This window comes from Erpetoichthys calabaricus, chromosome 14 (assembly GCF_900747795.2).
Source record: "Erpetoichthys calabaricus chromosome 14, fErpCal1.3, whole genome shotgun sequence".
NCBI classification, from domain to species: domain Eukaryota; kingdom Metazoa; phylum Chordata; class Cladistia; order Polypteriformes; family Polypteridae; genus Erpetoichthys; species Erpetoichthys calabaricus.
This window is the reverse complement of record NC_041407.2, coordinates 84,570,065-84,589,830: the sequence shown is the minus strand read 5'-3', so window position 1 is coordinate 84,589,830 and position 19,766 is coordinate 84,570,065. Positions and strand designations below refer to the sequence as shown.

Sequence of the window (19,766 nt, the reverse complement as noted above, 5' to 3'; positions counted from 1 at the left end):
AGAATATTCTAATTCATACTACTTGTCAGTATTTCAAGATAATATAGTTTAACAAAAACATGTAGACTTTTCAACATGTTCAATAATTTACTATGACTTTTGTTTTTTAATTATGTGATGGCCAGAAAATGTATGAAGTGTATGAATGCAAATATAACCCAAAAAATAATTAACAGTCTATTCATTTAAAACTATTTTTTACTAATAATTGAGACACAAGTTTGTATTGAATATGATCAGCATGGGGTTTACTTACACGACTATACAGATTACAGACTATACAGAGGAATCACTAAAATAAAAGAGCACAGGGCCACAGAGAGCCAGCATTTATCCCAACAGTATCAGATAAGTGACGCTAAAGAACACTGGATGGGACACCAGTGACCTACAGAATTTCCATTAATCTTATAAGAAATGACATCTGAATCCATCTTATCATCATTACTCCATGAGAGGATGGGAGCCACCCTAGTAGTGTTAGAATGCCAGCCCAATGCCGGTACACACATTTTGTGTTTTTGGAATGAAGGTGAAAATTGCAATACATTGAGATAAACCATAAGGGAGAAGGTGCAAACTCCGCACTGACAGAAATTCTGTTTCAGTTAATTACATCTTATTCACAAACACACAGACAGATAAATCGCCTTACAGCAAAGGAACTTCAATATATTTCTCAAATGTTTGGTAGAGAAAGTCAATAGAAGGTATATCAGCAGGATAAAAAAATTCTGGACCTACATATCAAACAAAATTTCATGATATACCCAGAAGAAGCAAATAGGAACACAGGTTAAAATCCTCGTTTTAGAGTAAACAGAGGCCAGAATACCTAAAGATGGACAGAACAGAACGTTAAGACAGAGCTGAAGTCACACCGGTGTTGAAAAAAGGTCCTCACATTAAGTTGTTTTATTTGTCTATAACTAACACCAATTGTTGTTGATTATATTGTGAATCCACAAGCTTGGATGCTAGAAGCTGAATGCCACCATCTTAAATAGTGGAACTTTCTTCAAAATAACATTGCCATAGCCATGCAAAGACCATCACAAAATGGCAACAACCATTTTAATTGATACCAAAATAATCATCAGACCAATGTCATTAAAATAACAATAAAAAATAATGAAAAACAAGATGTTTAAGTCTACTTAACAATGAATTACATAGAATTTTATAAAGCCAAAACGTACATTCATAACAACCATATGGCAGGAATTCCATAAAAGTTTTTTATAGCTAGCTATACCTGGGTCAAGATGCTGAAATAGGGCAGAAAAGACATTGAAAGGACCTAAAGAAATGTGCAGTTCAATATCACAGGAAGGAGAACAAGGGTTTTGGGAAAAAACATAACATTAAAGCAAACTTTACCATTTTAAATTGTTCACGCTATAAAAAAATGATAAAATAGACACTAAATGTTGGTGTTAATCTAATACAAGTGCTTTCAATGGAATGTAGCTGGCATACAGGTGCCCATACAAGGATAGCGAGCTACCTAAAACAGCAGTGTAAACAGTAAAAGAATCCATATTAGTGGCACTTGGAACAGGTGTTACTATAAATATACACACACACATACACATGAGGGGGGACCCAAAAAGTCACTGTCAAAATACTCCTCAGGAGATGAAATACTCTTGTCCCACTGCTTCTTCCTTTTCCTTAGTCATTTTGTGTTACCACAACTACAGCCTCCTGCAATTTTTTCCTGGATTTCTTCCATTGTAGCAAATCGTCTTCCTTTCTCTCTCCGTTTTAGTTTCAGGAACAAAAACAAGTCACAGTGAGTGAGGTCTGGTGAATTCAGTGGGTGCAAAGCAACAATGACATTGTTTGTGGTCAAAAACTCCTTGAATGATAGCATGGAGTGTGTAGTTGCACTGTCATGGTACAAAATGCTGCTTTGTGTGCACAAATGCTTTGACGTTTTCTTCCTGATTCTATCCCGCATACGCCTCAATAGCTCAAAGTAATGTTGCTAATTAATAGCCTTTTCACAGAGAATAAACTTTTAATTATGAAGTTCATCAATGTTGAAAAACTTGATCATCATCTTGATATTTGATATCATCTGACATGTTTTTTTATGGCTTGGAGAAAAAAAAAAATCACAGAAGGTACATGCACGATTTTACAATAAATGTCATAAATACACACTCAATGACATCAACTCGGTGGACTGATTAACAAGAGTGTAGGCATATGGTACCTTGAGGAAAAGTCAAAAACTACACACTACTCCTGTGCTATGCCCACAGCTTTCCCCATGCACTCTGGTCACAATGGTAAAGTTTCAACCTCAATCTGTCACTTTCTCTTGCTGTTTTCTAGGAGTAAACATGGGCGCTCCACTCTCCATTTACACCAAAGAAAAGCAGGGAGCAGTGATCCACTTTTTCAGGGCTGAAGGTATACTAATACAATACAACTTATTTTTGTATAGCGCTCTACGCTGAGCGCAAGTGCATAGCGTTGTGAACAAATTCTCTGGTAAATGGCAGATAGAGATTATACTAATTCAAAAATACAGAATTATTACATATAAGGATACCAGGAGCCAAAATCCATAGAAGGCTTTCCACACAATATGACTGAGACAGAGGAAAGTGTGAGAACGATAGAGCCAACATGTTCTAGAAGCTTGTTCAACTAACAACTCAAAGAAGCTATGGGATGCTGTAAAAGAGATGATCAACTTGAACTCTGTGAAAAGAGGAATAAATATATTGAATGAAATGGAAAAAGCAAATTAAACTTAACATCTTTTTTAAGAGATTTGATTGTATATGAAGTGATGGTTTGGAGGAATGTAGGAGCGTATTATGTATAGTGTGATGGACGGCCGGCATTTCAATCTGGCCGGGACGTCCCTGAACAGAAAGAAGGAGGAAGAGCAGGCTTTTTAGGACACAGCCTCCCCAGGGACACTAGATGGCAGCTCCCCTGGACGGAAATGGTTCCCCGGATTCCCTCAGGGCATCATGGGACATGGAGTCCATTTCCTCAGCCCTGCTGGGTGCCGTGGGTGCCACCAGGGGGAGCTCACAAGGAACCTGGGGACTCCTACTGTTATTACAACCCGGAAGTACTTCCGGGCTACTTGAGGAAGAATGATGTGGCGTTTGACCCGGAGAAGGAACACTTCCGGGTCATGAACTATTTAAAGGACTTTGGGAAACCCAGCAAGGAGAGCTGGAGTTGGGTGGTAGAGTGACGGAGCTGCTGGGAGGAGTGGAGGATTGTGATTATTGATTATTATTGATTTGTGAATTGTGGAGTGTGTGGTGCTTTCTGCACTACATTGGAAGAAAAATATTAAAGAATTCTTCTTGGTGCTTTTACAAGTGTGTCTTGGATGTCTGTCTGACCTGTAGCATTAACATCCATAGTGACAATGGTGCTGACAATAGACTCAGATATTCCAGTATACAACTTGATTTTAAATGTTAATAAAGCTAAAGAAATAATTTTTGATCCAAGGTCTATTGGTGATTATGGTTCAGTTTTTATTAATGGAGAGAGAGTTGAGCAGGTAACAAAATACAAGTATTTGGGTATCTACTTCGATAGTCAGCTTCATTGGGTCCATCATGTGGAGTATATTTGTTCTAGGGTTGGTCAACACCTGCCCTTCTTGTGAAGGCTTATGGCCCTGGAGTGGACAAAAATATTATGTTGTTATTTTACAGGGTGGTTAATGAATCACATATTCGTTATGGCATTATAATATAATAATTTGACTGTGAAACTTGGATCACAACTCCAAAATTCGATCAGAAGAGCAGGTAAAATTATTGGCATCAATCATGCTCCCATCCTCACTCCAAGAGATTTTTGAGGAGACAGTGAGGAGGCAGGGCCTTAAAATAATTGGTGACCCAACTCATATTCTTTATAAGGAGGATAAGCTAATGCCTTCAGGCAAGAGATACAATGTCACCAGCCCATAAGCTGAACAGGTACACATTTTCATTAGTTCCATTATCAATTAAATTATTAAATAACATTTAAATAACATTTGAAAGACAAGGTTTAATATTTTTGGTGTAGTTAATTGTGTAATATTCCGTGTAATGTATTTAGTGTAAGTGATATGTATGTGACTGGAACGCATGTGTTCTTTCGAATGTCCAGGACAGATTTCTCTTAAGAGAAACAATAAAGTCTAACCCAACCTAACCTAACCTAACCTAACAACATGGAGACAGTGTTTTACCAACAGCAAGGAATTTACAAATAAATTGAGAAGTTCAAAAAAGATTGGGCCAGTGTTATGCATGAAGAAGGAGTTGGATGCCCGTCCACGTCCATTACCGATGACGACATAAAGTCTGTGCCATGATTCTGATGAACTAACATGGATTTTGGCCCCTGGTATACCTTCAGCCCTCACAAGGCAGATCACTACTCGCCTCTCTTCTTTGGAGAAAACAAAGTGCAGAGTGGCCATGTTTACTCCAGGAAAACAACGAGCGAAACTGACTGATCAAGGCCAAAACTCAACCAATGTGACCACTGACAAGCCATGTATCCGTCTATGCACAGGGAAAGCTGTGCAGCTAACCCACACAAAAATATCACAAAAGTTTGGGTAATTATTGATTTACCCTCGTATTTTATATTCAGCTTCTTCTGCAGCACTGCGTCATATTGGCTTGAGAAGCTACCTAAAGCTCCAGGGTCCAGTCCCTGTCAGTGTGAAGTTTGCAAAACTTTGTAACACACACACACAGAGTTTTCTCACATGCAAGAAATGTAGGATTCGATATTGGCCTTGTATGACTAACTGTGGATGTGTGTATTAATGAATCCAGTGCTGCACTGGTGTCCACTGAGGTGATAATTCATTGTTGCCTGTATAGGCCTCTGCTCACCATGACTCTATAATGATATATGTGAGTTCAGAAAATGGACCAAATATCTAACAAATTATTTTCTGTACCTGCTTAAGAGTACTTGATATACTGAGGATAAAGATTTGCATCAAGGCAGTAATAGGCATAAGACAGGCCCTTGCGGGTTTATCACTGGGTGACTATAAAGACAAGTAAGATGCAAGCCCGCTGAGGCAATTAAAATACAAGGACGCTGAGGCAATTTAAGTCCTTGAAGAGAGAATGTAGGGTCTTGATCTCAGTAGTTCTTACTGCCTGTGCTTTGACCACTTCCCCTATTCCCCACTGACTCCAAGGGGCAGCTCTAATGAAGTTTTTCAACTCTGATAAGCTGCATGGTCCATTTAAATTAACTTCACCAAATACTGATGTCCCAAGCCTTTTCTTAGAAGATTGGTCAAATGTACTAATTAAAGTATACCCCACCTTGGAAACACGCTTAAATCTTGTGGTAAACAGTATGAAGCTAGCTAGAAAAACCTTCAGAACTGAAGCCTCCCGCTGCAAGAGTGGCCAAAAGAGAACAGAATGAGACAATTCCTTTGAAGACCCATCTGTTAGCGACATCTCTGAACAGCACAGAACCATAGAAGCCTCGTCCTTTGAAAGCTGCTTCAAGATGCTGTCACGTCAAGTCAAGCTACGGTAAGAATTAACATGAATAAAATGGAGAATAAAAGGCCAACAAGTATGTGCTGCTGTCACTCTTGTTATACAACAACTCTTGAATCTCATCCTTACCCTTTATATCTTAGCTGATCACAACACAATGACAGGATGGCTTTATTTGCTTATTTATCATAATGTATATCACAGGTGAAGAAGAGATGCCTTAAAAGGTTTAACCTGCAGCCTGTTTCCAAAAGTAATAGAACATGTTTTACCTTTACAAGTAATTTCTGTATCAGTAACATTTCAGTTTCTGCAGCCTACATGATCGCCAGTCACAGAAAGCTGAGCCCTAAAAAAATGAATGGGGAAAAATTAGTATACATGATTAATTAATAATACACTTTGTAATGTATTAAATGTGTGCAGTACTGAAATTCATTTAAATCAAATTACAACTGTTTTCAAACTTTACCCTTAAAAATGTTTATTTATTTAGTATCTTAAAACAATTACAATGAACAAACTCTGCAGCTCTTTCAATTGTACCATTTGAAGGCAAGAACCATAGATAGATAGAGAGGAAGGGCTCTATATAATTAATGATAGATAGATAGATAGATAGATAGATAGATAGATAGATAGATAGATAGATAGATAGATAGATAGATAGATAGATAGATAGATAGATAGATAGATAGATAGATAGATAGATAGATAGATAGATAGATAGATAGATAGATAGATAGATAGATAGATAGATAGATGTATAAACACACACATATGGTCTGAACACACAACCAGAAAGAAAACGTTTGACTCAGCAGTCCCAGTCACAGTAAGGCATTATGGAAGTGCATTGGCGTTGGTATAAAGGACCCCCAGTTGTGTTTCTTCACACACTTCTACCGAATAATTTGTTGGCTGAAAGTTCTCGGTGTTAGTGTGTCAGAGAGAGAATGTTTAGCGTTGTTCATAATGGCAATCAGTTATGTTTTGCTTTAATCTTCTCCTTCGCTCTGACATCCAGGGGTCTGGAGTGTGTCCCATAACTAAGTCTGCCCCTTTTAATTAGCTAATTGATTCTATGGGCCTCTCTTGAAGTGATGTTACCAGCCCAGAAAACCACAATGTAGAATATCTCACTGGCCATCAGAGAGTTGTAGAAGATGTGAAGGATATCATTACCCACATTAAAGGAACACAGGTTCCTAATGAAGAAGAGTCTGCTCTGCCCTGTCTTGTATAGTTTCTCTGTGTTACGAGACCAGTCCAACCTGTCACTGATGTGGACCCCCAAGAACTTGTAGGAGTGGACCACCTCTACATCCACTCCCTGAAAAGGGACCAGACACAGAGACTCTTTGTTGTGACAAAAGTCATTAACCAGTTCCTGTTTTGCTGATGATAAGATGCAGATAATTCTCAAACAAACTCTCCCCTTGACTCCTCTCCTCTGTCTGTAGTTGTAAGTGTTATTGATATCTTTGAATTCAGACCAAACACTAGTAATAACTTAAAAAATACAAGCAATGAGGATTTGGGTAAATTCTTAATAGAATTAAATTATTAAAACAAATACAGTACAATAACATATTTTACAGCTTTTTCATTTTCCAAACATGCATATTCCATTGCAGGATTGTGAGGTCCTGGACATTATCTTGGCTACAAGGAAGGAGGTGACTGAGGACAGATTGCCAGTCTCTCACATGGCACACACCTATATTCACTTGCACAGGACTAATTTAGAGCTGGCAGTTAACACAATATGCGTGTCTTTGTGATGTGAGATAAAATAAATATGGAGATGATGATGACATGCAGAACCTTGACCAAGATCTGAACCAGGTCCCTGGAGATATAAAGCAGAATTTTAACCAAGCCTTTACAAAGTAAACATTTGTCATAAACCCTAGATTTTAGATTGTCCATTTCATGATATGGTGAGATCTATAGGTTTCCCCAGTATTCCTTTAAACAGATTATTTGATCTGCATTAAAAAATAATTAGCAGTTGACAGAAACAAACACAAATTCAAATACTGCACACGTATCGTTTAAAAGCGTCAGTGGTAGCAAAAATTCATCATGTCACTGGCAAGGCAGCTACAGGAAACGGGCATTTCCATGACAGCTATGTACAATTCACACTTGCAGCTCACTAAATTTTACAGCTAGCTGGGAAACACCCTTTAACACATAATGAAGAACAAATCTTAAAGTAAAGAATTTTGGGAGAGTTATTCCAGGTAATCATGAGACGGCATCAGCACGCTTCTACTACAAACACCTGATCTTGAGGTGCCGAATTATTGCTTTATTGCATTTTAGTAAGTAATAATTGCATAACAGAGCTCCACTGTTTTTTTCTGAGAAACCAATCCAACAAGAGGCGTGAAGTTATTAGAGCAAACACAAATCCTTATAATAAGAAAAAGGAGGATCTTCTTACTTCTTGGTTAGAAGCCTGAGAGAGAGGGTTTGCTTCTGGTTATTTACGAGTGACATGTAAAACACAATGGCGTACAGACCCTGATGCGGTATTTTTAGTTCTGTGTGGGTTGTCTGTATGCATTTTCTAGGTGGTGTGCCCTTATGGAATGGAAATACATCTAACAAAAAAAAAAAGTTTATTTTATAAGGGACCATTCAAGATGAACTTCAACACCAAAGATTTAATATCTGCAATAAATCATGTTTTTGACAAGTACACATACATCACTAAGTTTTCTCAGTTGCCCTTGGAGTCAGTGGTTCAGACGGAATTTGTACTTTTGCTCAATAAGAAGGGCATTTCTGATATTGAATTCTATTAATGATTATTGTTTTTTTATAAGTTAGAGTAAAAACTGGGAAGTTGAAATGCCAATTTTAAGATACTCCATATTCAAGGAGGAATCACTGTGAAAATTTTTATGCTCACATCACAGAGCTCAAGGTCAAAATAAAAGGCTATGTATGAGAAATTCAGAAATTCTTCAACATGAAGGTTCATATACAGGGGATTCACAAAGTATTCAAACCCCTTCACTTTTATATGTTGAAGATTTCATTTAATGGATGGATTTAATTAATTAAAAGACAAAACATGCTTTCAGAAAGGTTTGCAAATGTATTAAAAAATCTTCTTTTTTTCATCTTTTCCCACTTCTCTGTGGAGCTGATGTGCATAATCGGCCTCCTCTGTGCAGCTCGGTCCTTTAAACCCTTACCCGTCAGGCACTTTCTCCTTCAGATCTTCTTTTATTTCATCCATCCACATCCACTTTGGCCTCCTTCGCTTTCTCTCCCCCTGTACTTCCATTCCCATCACTCTTTTGCCCACATATTCATTTTGTCTCCTCACCACACGTCCATACCACTTCAGTCTACTTTCCAGTACTTTCTTAGACGTCTCTCCCACTTTTGTTGAACCTCTGATTGTTTCATTTCTTATTCTGTCCTTTTTTCCAACTCCACACATCCATCTCAACATCCTCATTTCTGCCACATTTAACTTCTTCTCCTGCACTCCCTTTACTGGCCATGTCTCAGTTCCATACATCATTGCTGATCTTAAAAACTTTACTGCTAACCTTTGTCTTAATTCATTGATCACACAACACTCCTGATACCTTCATCCAATTGTTCCATCTACACTGCACTCTAAGGGTTATCTCCACATCTAAATTTCCATCTTGGGCTACCACTGATCCTAGAAATTTACACTTATCCACTCTTTTCAATGGCTCCCACTGCAGGCTAACGCCTGAATCCTGATCATCGTTAAACCTCAGATACAGTATTCTGTGTGCTTCCTATTTATCTTCAACCCTCTATCTTCCAAAGCAACACATATACATTGTAGTGCTGGAAGGACCAGGAGAGGGAGCATATCCAGAACATTACCTCCCCCAGAACACTAGGTGGCAGCCCCCCTGGGCTCCATGGGACTTGGAGTTGGATACAGCCCCGTTGGGATCTATGGGTGCCGCCAGGGAGTGCTGCAGCAGCTGCTGAGCCCTTATGGGCAGCTGTTCTGGCACACACGGAAGTGCTGCCGGAAGTGGAACAACAAGCACCTGGAGCACTCCTGGGTGCCTTATAAAAGGAGTCAGCAGCCACTACTCTGGGAGCTAAAGTTGGGTGGAAGACGACAAAAGGTTGTCTGGAGGAGTGGAGGAGGAAAAAGAGAAAATGAAGAAGAGGTCGGTATTGGGCTTTGTGCTGTGACTGTGCTGGACTGTGTTGTGCTAGTGGGAAAGGTGTTTCCCAATAGGAAAAATAAAAATAAAAAAACTTGTGTGCCTTGAACTTGTGTGCCACACCTGTCTGTGTCTGGCTTGGGTGGCAGTGCACCACCGTGACGGCCCACAACATATACATATATATTACTGTCACACACGTTTGCATGGGAGGCAGGCAGTCTAAGGGCTTAAGTGAGAGTATGATGCAGAGCCAGTGGTTGATGAACAGTACTAATGGCTTTTCTCCCTCTTCCACAGACCACCAGAAGGAAAACTCAGCTAAGACTACGCCAACTTTTGCTGCTTCATCACACCCTCCTGCAGACCTCATTTCCGCCTCAGATCCCACCCCTTCCTGTCCGTCACCTATGAAAACCTAAGCCTTCACTCTATTAATTAGTCTAAGGTTGACTCAGTCTTGAATTTCTACTCGATATTTGGCTGCTACTACATTATACGGGGTGGACTCCCCAAATCTTTATCTTTGTCTCTTTGTTTTCTTCACTACATACATATTATATACATATTCGTAGTCTGAGTCTCGGCAACCTGAATTGTGTGGGTGGTTACCTACTAGGTAACGGTTGTGGTTGGTCTGCCATTCGGCAAACATCTGCCACGGTGCCCTCTTTCAGTTGCGAGAAGCAGATCATGGAATGTTGCATAGTTTACTGTCAAATAAAGCAAAGAGTACGCAACACGTGTTTCGCCCTCATTTGGGCTCATCAGGCGTACACATTCTATTGCTCCCCTCTCGGGGAATCGAACCTCGGACATTAGCGAGAGGGGAGCAGTAGAGTGTGTACGCCTGATGAGCCCAAATGAGGGCGAAACACATAATGTCGCGTACTCTTTGCTTTATTTGACAGTAAACTATGCAATATATATATATATATATATTGTCACAAACTATAAATATATAATAAATACAAGACAAATAAATGGCAGGCAACAAAATGAATAGCCTTCTATTTAGACAAGTGAAGTCGCATCCTCGCCTCGACAACTAAAGTGCCTGCTGGCTTTTGTTCCGACCAATTTCTCCATTTGATGTCAATTGTTGTTGTTAATTGAACTCCTCATTTAATCAGATGGCTCCCCTCAGCTCTGTTTGCAAACTCGGAAATTAATAATAATGTATTTATTACTATACCTCTCTTGCAAATTCAGAGAGATGTTTTTCGCTGCCATGGCTTTCAGTGCACATGGAGTGTATTGTGTCTACATTTTTTGTTTCTGTTCTTTTTTTGTTTCACTTGCTTGTTAAGATTTTTAGTTTTTTTAATGTTTTCTTTTTTAACCAATAGGCCATTAACAATGAGGTTTCAAATTACAAGTTTACCACATGCCAACCAACTAACTTCTATTTTAATCTCTGTGTGTTCCTCATCAAGTATCTAGTTTATTATACGTTAAAAAAATATAAAACAAGATAAACAATTACAGGTTTCTAATCCTGTCCTGTACACAAAAAATGATTTTCTCAGAAAAGTCAAATATATTATAGGAATGCCAACCAGAACCAGAAGCAGTGTATCTAATTAAAGGACACAAAGAATGGTTTCTAGTTTTAAAAATGGCTAGAGCAAAAGCGTTCATGACTAGAACTGGCAAGTCCACATCTAGAGACTAGAGCTATAACTACTGTCCAGGGCACACTGTGCCCACCTCCTCAAAGTGACTACCACATTGGACAAGTTTATGAATCAAACCCTACTTCTGACCTCTTATGTGACAACAAATCGGCCATTTCACTTGCCAGTGATCAAGATGTAGAAGTCTAAACAGAGCTGTTCTGCACCTATAATGAGTATGCCACGTTGGAAACAGTTTAAATATTGGCGATCTTTAGAATGCCCTTGCCTGGCATCAACTAATTTCTTAATCAGGAACCTAACAGCCAAATATCCGCCGGGGACAAACATGGTTAGTCTGTTAGTTTGCTAGTTTGTTCATTCCTTCTATCTGTCTAGTCTTTATGGACTTTTAGGTTACTATGACAGTATTTGATGTGGTACTCTATGCCATAAATGGAAAACAAATGCAGCTATAGAGCTACATATCAGCTGAAGAGTCGTAATGCTTTTTTGCTCAGTTTGTAAGGCTACTACAATCACTTTAAGTAAGGATTAAGTAAACAATTAAAGGTTTAAGGCAGAGACAATACATTTCTGAAGCTTACATACAGATGCAGTTCATCTACCAGCAGGCTATATCAGCGTCATCTGGAATTACACAGAAAGTCCGATTAAACTGGCACGATTAAGTAGCTCAGCTTTAAGCCGAGACACAATTTTAGCCTTAGCTGCTATGATGGGGGAGTCAGAACAGTGTCAATTACAGCCCAAAATCATTTTAGGTCTGAGAAGACTGGCATTATGGATTTGACAACATAAATCTAAAATATAATATAATATAATAACACATTCTGTGTATAATATTGTTCTGTTTATTTAATTGTTATTTTAGGTAGCATACTGTAATCCTTCCCTGAATGCTTCTTTCTGATAAAGGGGCTCTATAAAATAAAAACTGACTAAATAAAAGACAATATGCAGAAAGATTTTAATTACATGGAAGCAGAGTGTTTAAGAAAAAACGCAACTGGTCTAAGAATGTTAGGAGATATTAAAGCTTCATTTATTTATTTTTCTGTTATGCACCATACATTGCTGTTAGAGAGCACAGGAGAATGGAGTTCTTTAACAACTCAGTATTACGCAACTTTAACCCAAGCCTGATCTCAGGATAAACCTGGATATCATTATACAGTAGTTTATAAGGATCCTAATCTCTAAGAATAGTAACCATGTAAAATGGATGTATCTATGGGCATTTCAAAACCTTTGATGTTACAGAGAAGCACTACACCAGGCAAAAAGACAACTCTGCATGGAATACGGAAACGTTCTGCGGCTGTATAAATATATTTCAGAACAAAAGGCCTTCAAAAGATGATAGATCAATCTATAGCACTGTCTTTGTTTCCTTTAGCTAACATGCTGTGATTGAAGTAGTTATATAAGCACAGAAAAACAGAACCAAAACGTTATATAAATGTCTAATTTTAAACTAAATCACTTTTATTTATTACTGTTGCTCTCTCACATTTTACTAATTATTACACCCTGCCTGGTCCCTTCCTTGTGCCCAAACCTGTCAGCAAAGGCTTCATCCCACCTACCACACTGAATTGGACTTTGTGAGTTTAGAAATATTATGTTGTGTTAATCCTTCCATATTCATCCATCCATATTACAGCAGCACTCAGCTGAACACATTAACAAACACTGGAAGGGCTTACATTTGACCGCTAGGCCCAATGGGTGCATGCTCACATTTACTGCAACTGGACACGCGTCACTCCAAACTGCGCCTCTTTTGGATGGAGGAGGAAATATGACCGTTTGGAGAAAACCATGTGGACACCAGTAAAATGTGCTAAATCATCAGAAACAGTGATCATACCAGGATTTAAACCCAACTCATTGGAACTGTGAGGCAGCAGCATATTTAGTTACAGCAGAAGTACTGTACCACAATAGGAAAATTCCTGCAGTGTGACCTAAGAGCTAAGGTGACAGGCTGTAAGGTACACGGCTTTCAGTTCATTCTCCCACCACTGAATCAGTGCCCACCCAGATCTAGAAATGTGCAGGCTGAATTACAAGCTGCTGGGTGGCTCCTAGTGGTTAGCATCGTCCACATCACTTAGTCAATCATGAACTGTATCTCTGCTCCGCTTAAGTAAATACAGAAACAAATATACTGCACTGCTAATACAGACTAAAAAAATGCAATTTATAAAAAACAATGTATTATGGGGCTACTATTCCCATTAAAAATAATGAAAAACAGTCTTGATGTGGACAGAGAATCACTCATTTTCTTTTCAATACAAAAACCAAACAGGGAGGCATTAGGAGACCAAGGTCCATGTCCCAGGTCGTCACTGCTTGGAGTTTGCCCATTCTCCCCGTGTCTGGCATGGGTTTTCTCCAGGTTCTCAGGTTTCCTCTGACAGTCCAAAATCATGCAGGTTAGGTGGATTGGTGATCCTAAATTGGCCCTACTGTTTGTGTGTGTGTGTGTGTGGACTGGCACCATGTTCAGGGTTTGTTCCTGCCTTGTGCCCTGTACAAGCTGGGATTGGCTCCCACACTCTCCGTGACCATGTTCAGGACTAAGCAGGTTGGAAAATGAGCTGATGCTTGACAAAAACCAAAATGAATGCAATTCAATGTACCAGAAAACTAATAAATGTAATTAATAACGTAATTTGTCTTATTCTGAGGAGGTAAGGAGTCTTGCTTTATGTGGCTGGAAGTTTTGATGTGTATTCGAAACTGGTGGAGGTGCGATGATCAAGATTACATAATGAATATGAAAAAGGAGTTTAAACATCCTCTAAATCCCTCAAACCACAATGCTAGAGACTTGTCTGAAAAACAATGGATGCTAACCGCCATAGGAACTATGTTTTTAGGAACTAATGAGTTCCCGTGCGGTGTAGACTTGGAGCCACTTTGTGTGTTGCACTCCCACCACACATTTGTAACTGTACCTTTAACAGCTCGGACAGTAAAGAAATATTGTTATTCAAAACTGAAACTATTAATAACTATACATTTTAGTTATATAGGGCCTTTCCCGTACTCAACAATATCACATGTACATTGTCAAAACCAAAACCAATGAACACAGAGACATTTCACTGATCCCATCTAAATACGAGAAACAGCATTCCTCAGTACAGCTGTTTTGAGAGAACTTTGTTATTAACACTACGCCTTCATTAGTCTAGAGTCTATTTCCAGCTTCTGCTTCAGCCTCACTGCAACTTTCCATCTGTAGATTTAAGAGATGGCAGGCCCTCACTTCACACTGCTTCCAGATAATTGAACATAAGCTTGATGCAAATGACAATTTACAAAATAAACAACTCATTAATAACCAAGGATGGCAAAGGTAGATTTGTTACCTTCTCTGAGACTGGTGTCAGAAACCCACCTCTCACAAACTAGATTGGTTCCCATCTGTTTGACGTCTATCATCACGCACACTTCAAGGAGATAAATTTGAATATTTAATAGACACGAGGAGGGTACTGATATGTATCGACTGGACCAGACCGGCAGGGAATGCCTTCTTGTCATCAACATTGCTAAAGTCATTTTTAAAGATACGAAAATAGTGCACTTTCCTTTTCAAGCGCAGAGTAATACACACATTTACAAGTACATCTCCACATCCATATATCTATTGATTCTGCTTAATCACAGGATCATGCTGATGTGGAGCCTATTCCAGCAGGATTGTGTTCAAGTGAGGAAGCAGTCCTACATTTACGTATCACAATAAAAAATAAAACTAGCAGTCAAACACAAATGACAGCGCTAAACACAAAATGATATATGGCCAGGGGTGCAGCCAGTGCCATGCTAGGATATTTTGTGCCCTAGGCCAAACTTATTAGTGTGCCAACCGACTGTTCGGTAGCTAACCCATGAGGCTGGGACACACACACCTTATAATCTGCACCCTAGGTGAATGGCTAATTTGCCTTAATGGAGGCATTGACCCTGGATGTAGCACAGAACACTGGGCCCTAAACATAAGTAGTCTCTGTGGGTCCCTTCCTCTCGAAAACAAACATTTCATTCCAGGCTTTGAAGCCCATAGTGGGCCCCAGGTAATCATTGCCCTTTTACCCCCCACTATGACACCCTTGTACCTGGCAACATTATGCTAAGAAACAATGTCATATTACCCTAAAGGAATACTCCACTCAAAAATAATATTTTTCTTTTTATATACATTACGTATCCCTGTGTAGTTTGTAGGGATGGCCAAGAAAGATGGAGAACGGAGATAACAAAGTTTCTGATAGTATGGGTGTCTATGGAGATCAACGCTGGACCACAGCAAACAGTAATAAAATGTCCATGAAAAACTCAAATTAATTTCGTCACATAATCCACATTTCAAGTCATCTAGTCCTATGCTCACAATAAGGAAAACACCTGTAATTTTGCTAAAATATTGTTGAAAAAAAAAAACAGGACACATATTGAAACAGGATCAAGCTTTTGAATTTAAGACCCTCCTGTTAACCTCATTCATTGGTCAAGAGTCCTGTTTAAAATTCAAAAGCTCAGTCCCATATGAACATTCTTCACTGCATGCACTACTGTGATTTTCCTGAAGTATTTATTTAGTACTGCGGTGGGCTGGCGCCCTGCCCGGGGTTTGTTTCCTGCCTTGCACCCTGTGTTGAATGGGATTGGCTCCAGCAGACCCCTGTGACCCTGGAGTTAGGATATAGCGGGTTGGATAATGGATGGATGGATATTTATTTAGTAATATTTTAGCAAAAATACACTCATGTTGTGAGCATACGACTCGCTAACTGACATGTGGAATATGTAATACGTTTAGTGTGCAATTCTTTCATGGAGTTTTTATATTTGGTCCAGTCTCCATAGATGCCTATTCTATTAATGACAACAACATTGATTTCTGTAGCACATTTTCATACAAACGATATCAGAAAGTTAGTATCCCTGTCTGCCATGAAAACATGAGATTAAAACGTTTTGTCAGGCATCACTACAAACTACGTGGGGTAAGTAACATAAAAGAAAAAAAATCATTTTTGGGTGAAGTAGTAGAAAGTTCCAGGAGAGTGTGACGATGCACGTTCTTGCTCCATATTCCCTCTTCCTTTTTGGGAGCCCTTGAACCCGACACCGTTGGTAATGTAACCAGATGAGCTGGACAATGAGAACACCACAACGAAGCAAGGGGAAAGGTGCAAAGTGCAGAAGTGCTTTTATTTAAAATCAACAAATCCAAACAGTGTTTGAAAGCAAGTGCAGTGCTTCTAAAAGTCAACAAATAAATAATCCATTAAAAACAGTCAAAATGTGGAGGTTGAAATCCAATAAATAAATTCTTTAAAAATGAGGTTAAAATACTGGCTGGAAGTAGTCCTTTAAAAACAAAACCCTTCTTCTCCCATCCGGGCCATGCACCAGGGGTGTCATCCTACCTACAGCTGACCTTCTCCATGTCCGGATACCTTCCGTCCTCTGGCTCCATACGACAACTTTCCTGGACCAAGACTTGGGTTCCACCAACGGCAATGGCAGAGATCCCAAATCTCCGTCATCTGCTGCTTTCCCAGTCTTACGCGGCAAGGCATCCTTGAACGTGGTCACTCCTGCTCCTTTGTAAAATTCAGCAAGAGTGACCCAATCCGTCTGCATTCGGGTGCCGGCCATACACCCCGCTACGGCTCACTTCTCCCAGCTGCCTATCCTTACAGCGAGCCTGCTCTCACTCACTCACTCACTCGCTCACACCGGCTCCTTCACTTCTCCAGCCTTCCTCTTCTTCCCACTAATCTCCATTCTCTTTTTTCAATCTTTTTTCCTCCCTCCGCATTCGCGCTTCTCCTACTTATAATGGGGATGTGGCACTGGTGTGGCGATTAGCAGCTCCTGGCATCAATTACGGATACGGACGATTCCTCACCTGTGCACTTAAGCGAGGAAACGGCAGCACTACATCGCATCGGGGAACTGCTCCGGCCACACTACCACAAGTGCTCTTTAAGCCGGGAGTGTGGCGATTATTTATTTTAAAAGCTGGCCTTTTCTTCAAAGCCGTGGACCCCCTATACCACACAGAGTCTATAAATATGGAGTTTGGATGTTACCACTTTGTATCAGTTTTTATCCAATACTCTGGTGCTCCTCCAACAACTCTATTCCTCATGAAAGTGAGAGCAGGCATGTTTGTGTTTGTGTGTGTCACGGAATAGACTGCCATTGATCCAGAGGTTGTTCCCCCCTGGCCACTTTATAGTGAGCAATTCTTGTCATTTCAGTAGAAATGTGGGTGTGAATTTATGTTGACTTTAAAACTAATGCCATTTTTAAACTTCGGAGCAGTGCACACCACATCGATCAACTGCAAGAATGTGAGTTATCTCTTCACTTTCAATTTAAACAGGAGGGTTTCCATGAATTATGGGCAAGTACACTTTAAGATTATATTTCATTTGCTAAAAAAAATTGTTGAGTAAAAAATATGGATGTGACCTGACACTCCTCGTCCAGACCACAGACCAGAAGGAGCTATTACTCCTTGGGGGTACTGAGACATTATTAGACTTGCAGGATTTCAACAATTATATTATGTCCACTTCACAATCCACCTTGGTGAAACGGTCAGATGTGTAATTTTGTCTCTTTATGAAACAGGTGAATAAGTCAGCACTATAATTAGCAGCATAGTGGCGCAGTGTTTAGCTCAACTACAGGGGTCCAGAGTGAAATCTTGGTCACTGTTTGTGTGGAGTTTATGAGTTCTCGTCCTGTCTGCTTGGACTATCTCAGTATACTTAGACTGTTCATGCACAGTCATTTAAGGCTAACTGAATGCTCTAAATTGTATTAGTTTATGTAAGTGTGCCATATGATAGACTGGCACTCCACTGGTCTTGCACTTAATGCTGTGGGAGTTGGCCTCCTGTGAAGCCATATTAATAAAGGTGGTAGGAGTCTTTCTGATATTTGGATCATCTGCTTGGTTGTATATTCCCTGTAAAAGAAGCTCTCTCTCTCTCTCTCCATACAATGTATCCATAAAAAAATATATAAAAACTCAGGAATAGTTTGAAAGTACTGAGTGGTAGCTGATACATAAAAGATAAGGTGATTATAATTGGGATAGGCCTCTCCAGAAACAGCGAAATTACCCTACAAACCCTATCAATTATCTCAGATGATGATTGCAATGCAGCAGGAAACGAGGGCGATCTACAGTACCTGTACTTGGAATTAGGCATATCAGGGAGCGACACTCTCAGATTCTCAATCCTGACTGAAGTCCAAAAAGCGGGAGCTGAAAAGTCTCAGTCTGCCAACAAACTGTGTTGATGCTGTCCTTAGGACCATAGGTGGGGAATTCGGGGACTCATCATCTCTATACCATGGATAGGTAGCACTGACATCTGAGACTGGAACATTCTGCAGAGTCTAGGAAGATTAGAAAGAATACCACGATAATCATTATTATTCACTACTGGATTACTTTTGCAAGAGTATGAGTTTGTATGCTGTCCATAAAATGGTTATATCTGACTGTTTCTTACATAGTCACAGTGCAAACAAGATTCTTTACATGTTTTACAACTCTGTGATAGCCAGTGTAGTGTGCTGGCTGTTAACATCACTTCAAGTGAGGCCCACCAAATCAACAAGCTCATCAAGAAGGCAGACTCAATTATGGGACACGCTGCGGGTAGCAATGGAGGAGAGAATGAAAACAAAACTGAGTGTCATTATGAACAATGCTGCACATCTTCTCTGTGACACACCAGCACTGAGGACTTTCAGTCAATTAATTATTCAGCAGAAGTCTGTCAAGAAACACAACTGAGGATCCTTTATACCGACAGCAATACACCTGTATAATGCCTCTCTGTTAAAGCTCTCTTATTGTTAGCCAAATTTGAAGTTTTGAATATTTTTTGTAATTCTTGTGTGTTTTGAGGGGGTTGTCGTTGCTTGTTACAATATTTCTGTTTCTTCAGCTTCTGTATAAGCTAAATTTATAAAACTATCAATCTGCGTATGTACTGATCTATCTATCAAGTGCCTGCAGGTACAAGTCTAACCCAAAAACTGATAGAAAGAAAACAAACACAATTCACTACTTCCATTTTATTCTTGTCAGAGTTACAGTAGAGTGCAAAAGTATGCAATCCCCTTGGCAGTCGTCATAATTTTCTGTATGACAAAAAAGATTTGTACACATATTTAACCTTTCAGTATATTTAATGCAAACTCTTGTGCTGTAACAATACATTTCCAAATTCCAAATTAACCATTTCCTGTAGATATTTAACTTAAGCAGATAACCTCAAAAGTCAGTGTTTGCAGAAGTACTCAAGTCAAGCCCTACACATTAATACTTCATCGAGAACCCTTCAGCAGCAACAACAGCCTTCATT

At 39.4% G+C, this 19,766-nt stretch overlaps 1 protein-coding gene across 6 annotated transcripts in view; it reads right to left on the bottom strand.

The window, feature by feature from the left end:
* Positions 1-19,766, bottom strand: part of LOC114665340 (HIVEP zinc finger 3) — a 488,325-nt gene that overhangs the window by 279,149 nt on the left and 189,410 nt on the right. For 4 of the 6 annotated variants that reach the window (XM_051936193.1, XM_051936188.1, XM_051936190.1 and 1 more), the window contains 2 exons: positions 18,580-18,780; positions 5,792-5,868 (listed from right to left, as the gene is read on the bottom strand). The gene's annotated coding sequence lies outside the window, so the exon portion shown is untranslated. Of the gene's footprint in view, positions 1-5,791; positions 5,869-18,579; positions 18,790-19,766 lie in introns of all 6 variants that reach the window. The other 2 variants (XM_028819849.2, XM_051936192.1) reach the window with 2 other exon arrangements.